We start from the raw sequence: 5,062 nt of genomic DNA, 5'->3' as shown, positions 1-5,062 counted from the left end.
CTTTAACATTTACCAACCTCACTTTCATCTCAGATATTTTACTCAAGTATGACTTTGTAGTACTTTATACACCACTGGTTTCGAGTGTAATAATCTTCCTACACCTCTCTATAAGGAGCCTTATTCTGAGTATGTTCTTGTTGTTGGTACCCAGCCTGCTGTCCCTGTTTCTCAGCTGAGGGACCCCACAACCTCGGTCACACAAGAACAGGCTGTTCTTTCAGCAGGCCTTCAGAGGAAAGAACTATGGACAACTTCAATAGAGGGAAAAACATTTTCTACACTATTAGTCAGTGAATGCGATTTGCAGCCGAGACCACAGGAATTTATTTAAGAAGACAACAACATATATATATAAAAAATAACCAGTGCTTTAATGGAAATGTTATGGAATTCTCGATTGTGATGGAGAAGGGGGGAAGGGGGGGCGGGGGGTTGGGGTTCAAAGTGACAAAGACAAAGTATGTGTAATTCAGAACAGCCAGAGACTGACCTGCCTGCCAAATGGAAGGCATTTGTTTTATTCTGATTTATTTGATCACGCTTTTCTTCTTTCGCTCTGTCTCTGTCGCTCTGTCTTCCCAGTCTTACCCCTCTTTATTATATTGCTGCGGTGGTCGTTCTTCATCTTCTACTTACTCCACAGATTGCCCATGGAGCCTGACAAAACGGTGGACAGCCTTTACTTATGGAGTCGAAGAAGAACAGAGTTGCACGAAGACATGACGTCATGTGCTACATATGTCAGTGTCTTTGCCTCCTAAATCACATGGGGGCGCTGAATGCCCCCCCCCCCCCCCCCCCCCCAAACACACATACATACACGCACATACACACACCCGATGGCTGCTCTGGAAAAGAGCAATTGACGGCCACATGGTGGTAATGGTCTCAGTGTGACAGTTTGTTTGCATTACAGAGAGATCCTTATGCTATGATGATGATGTCTATAAAACTCCCCATATTTCCATGGCCCAACACATCCTTAAGTGAGTGCAAACGACTTCAGTTATTTAGTCCGTGATTTGATGCTCAGAGGCTCCGTCAGATCTTTATCCAGCCAAGATGTCCCATACAGAAACAAACGTTTGTCGTGGTTCGGGGTATAGTAAGGGTAGGGTGTGTGTGTGTGAGTGTTGGTTTTTGGGTTTGGGCTTTGCCACTAACAAGGCCATTGTAATGTGAGATGGTGTGTGTGGCTTGGGTTTTTTACAAAAGCAGAGCAGGTTTTGGTGAGGCAACCCCCGTCAATATGCTTAATATATTGAGTAATATTCATGTTAAAGTCGTGCCGTCGTTTATTTACTTTTCGCTAAATTCGAATATAATAATACTGCGCCCTTTTTGAAAAATTAGCTGCACTTCGTTCATGGAAGTAAGTGAGAGTTAACCTGTTGGTAATAATTATTATTATATTGAGTAAAATTCATGTTAAAGCTGTGCTGTGGTTTATTTAGTGTCATCCGTAATCGCCAATGTGATGCTACAGCAACATGATTTAGCAAAACTGTCATGCCTTTTTTATCATCTAACTTTTAAGGAATCAATTGTTTTTAGATGTGTTTCTAATATTATGTTTTACCTTCATGGTTCAGGGACTTCCACCACAGGCATATGGGAATGACTGTGGGATCTTCATGATTATGGTATACTCAGGCGCAGACTTAAAATGTACTGAACAGATATAACAACGCGTGTGAACGTTGTCACCAACTACATTTTTCCATCACAGTACGCTTGGTACCTTGCCATTTGACTTCACTGTTCACTGTAGCATTAAATTAAATGAAAAAGGAGCTGACGATTGAAAAGATACATTTAAAATAAGAATTGGATTTTTGACATATGTAAGGTTACAACATCGAAAAATTCTTACTTGTATGCATATTTTATCTTGTCAATTCTTGGAATATCCCCTTACTTTAGAAAGACATGCCAGCCCTCAGAAAATGGTGGTGCACAGTACTGCTTGAGAACTTCCACCTGGATGGGTATGTTTTTGTTTATTTCAAATATGAATATACAACCCCAATATTAACAAAATATGTATAATTCCTACAATCATTTCTTTTTATTTAACAGGCACGGCAGAAGGTTCCCACACTTCATTGAGGAGGCCAAACAAATGGCGGCTGGACTACATCCACCAGTCTTCAGACTGAAGCGAAAAAGAGAAGTGAATGACGTTTCCAGTGACAGAATGCAAATAATATATTGTATAGGCTTAATATTGATTTGACTGTTTGATTATTTTGACAGTGAGTTGGAGCTGATGGCAGTCAGCATGAAGAAGCTATATCTTTAAGCTTCTGTCGATTATTTGTTAAATACATTTTGAGGAAACTTTGGTGTGGTTATTCTTCAATGTATATTTATATCAAATTATGATGATATACTTAACAAAAAATTTAATTTGATTATCAGACATATTAAAACAATTACTTAATTCTAAATACTTAATTCTAATGGTCAACTACATAATGAGTAAAGTGTATAATACACTAAATTCCATTAAATAATTGTCTACACACTAAATTAGTTTATTTGTCTAACGTTAAGCTATAAAAATGCTTACTGACATATTGTTTTATTATGTTAATTTTTTGGCCTAATAAGTTTAACGCAAAGAAAAAATCCTGAGGTATTTGTCTAAATAACGTTAAGAAACCTTTTTTAAGCTATAAAAATGGTTACTAACGTGTCGATTTTTCTTTTTCTTTCTTTGTTATGTTAATTCAGGCGATAAATCAGTTTATTTGTCTATAAAAAAATAATCAGAGGTAACTTCCGTCCAGCCACAGTACTTCCGTCCCGCCTGGGTGTTCTGTCACGCCAGGGTGTTGTTCTCCGGAGCTGCAGCTGGATACTATTGAAGCCTCCCGGTTCTCTCGGTCAAATGTCTAATGGAAATAACATGGGGTTTTTGAATGATCATACATCATGTTAGACATCTCTAGGTGGCGAAGAAGTAAAAGCTGCGTCACGTTTTGAACTACAAACTTTTCCATCTAGTTTAGACTGGGTTTTGGGATTGTCGGTGCCGTTAAAATAGTGAACGGCAATCGACAATCGACAAACCCCAGTCACTGCAGTCATGTGATTGACTGAAAGCGAGGGAGGCATCTGATTGGCTACAGAGTTCCTTGTTGAAAAAAATTTATTTGTGAATCCAGCCCATGGACATGTTATAAAATGTCCATGAAAAACGGATTCCAAAATGGCGCCTATTCATTCCTATGTAAACTGCTCAATGGCGCAGGGCAACATCAAGGAGAGATATGCTTCCGCATCACGGGTCCATAGCCACGCCCTACTTCATGACGTACCGGATGCAGAAATATTCTTGTTCTATTTCATGTAGGCTACGCCGTCTAGGCTTCGCCTTATGGGCTTGTCCCGTGAAAATTCAAACTATGCACCTATCAGCGTGGGCACCGCCCACATTTCCCCACGGTATCGTGTCGATATAACGTGGTGTATACCGTCGCTCAACCTCCCTTTTCTTTCAGCACTTGTGCTTATCAGCGATAAGGATTGAGATACTACCTAAGAAGATGACTACAGCAGAACAACGGATCTCCCAAGCCGGTGGCAGCGGCTCGGGAGAGGCCTCGGACAAACGGCCCTTTTCAGGGCCACCTGAGAGCGCTCCTGGGGCTAGGTCCTTCTCAGGACTCCTATGCGCCTCCTGTCCCGCGGAGGCGCACCTTGCGGCTTCCTACGGCCCGGAGGAAGCCGCAAGATGGCTGGTGGTTTCCCGCTTTTCCAGCGCCATCCTCCAGCTATGCCAGCCGATAGCCGTTTCGGCCTGCCGGCATATGGCGTGGGCGACAATGATTCAGCGAGTCATATGGCTCTCCCACACTGCGGTGCCGGAACGGGAGCGGGCCAGCCTGGTCCAGGGTCCACTAGCGCCGGATGGCCTATTTGGTCCCCGGTTCTCCGAGGTTCTCGCGCACCAGCAGTCTGTCCGTGAGAATCGTTCCCGGTTCGGGGCGATTCTCACGGGCTCCTCCCACCAGCAGGTCGGGAGGAAGCGGGGTCCAGGCCGGTCCCAGCGTTCCAGGGGACCGCCTCCAACTCCAGCCCCGGTGCCGCAGCAGCAGCAGCAGCCGCAGCCGCCGCCACCGCGGACGGGTAGAGCAGCGCCACGGACCGGGAAGTTCCGGAAGCTGGCTCCGACCTTTTCCTTCCCAAATAATAATAAAGAAAAAAGTAAAGACCGTTCGGCCGAACGGCAGTACATGGTACCTAAAGAGCGATATTCCTTAGGCCACCTGCGTCCTACGCTTGTGGTGCGTTCCTCCATGTTGCCTCTTTCCCCCCCTCAGCCCGGTGGCTGTAGGGTGGCGGTCGGACTGCGTGTTCACATGGCCTCTGGTTCACCTGCTTCTAAGAAGCGGCGTCCCTTGGAGCCGTGGACGGATCAGAGACTCGTTGCACAAGCCCGTGGATACGGCCGCTTGTACCGGTCTCCTGGTTCCCCACAATAAAGGTGAGGAGACGGGTCCGCGCGCTGTGGCTACAGCCTGCGGACAGCGCATGCGCATAGGTGCGGCAGCCGGACGGCTCGCTCCCTGTTCAGCGGGCACGAGCGCTACGTCGAGACAGCTCGTTGTTTTTACAGCGGCTGGTTCTGGTACGTCTTCTACGCTCGCTGAGCCTCCTCCCTTTCATGGGAAGCCCCCCTTGGTTTACACGCAGTGTGGAGGCGGTAGGGGCAGAGGAATACGGGTTATTCCTGGACGGTCTTCCTCAGCTGTCGGCTCGCCCTCTCTCCGACCGCTATGCGTGTTGGCAAGAGCGGTGCATTCTGCCATCGTGGTTGGACACCACGTTGAGATGGGGCCATCCCATACAGTTCAAGCGTAGTCCCCCACCCTTTATGGGGTTGGTGGAGACCACGCTACGGGACCCGGCTGCGAGCACGGCTCTGGCAGCAGAGGTGGCACGTCTCTTGGTAAAGGGGGCCATCACTGTCGTTCCACGAGTCTCACCTAGGGTTTTATTCCCGCTACTTCCTGGTTTCCAAGAAGTCAGGGGAAAAGAGACCTATTCTGGA

The 5,062-nt window shown here is 46.2% G+C and overlaps 1 long non-coding RNA gene across 1 annotated transcript; it reads left to right on the top strand.

The window, feature by feature from the left end:
* Window positions 1-1,795: 1,795 nt before the first annotated feature.
* On the top strand, window positions 1,796-2,866 carry LOC132453375 (uncharacterized). Its single transcript, XR_009524675.1, has 3 exons — window positions 1,796-1,991; window positions 2,083-2,176; window positions 2,260-2,866. It is a non-coding gene; the product is annotated as an uncharacterized LOC132453375 (long non-coding RNA).
* Window positions 2,867-5,062: the final 2,196 nt, after the last annotated feature.

The sequence above is a fragment of the Gadus macrocephalus genome, chromosome 3 (assembly GCF_031168955.1).
Source record: "Gadus macrocephalus chromosome 3, ASM3116895v1".
NCBI classification, from domain to species: domain Eukaryota; kingdom Metazoa; phylum Chordata; class Actinopteri; order Gadiformes; family Gadidae; genus Gadus; species Gadus macrocephalus.
Note: the sequence above shows the minus strand (reverse complement) of the source record. Positions and strands in the feature narration are given on the sequence as shown.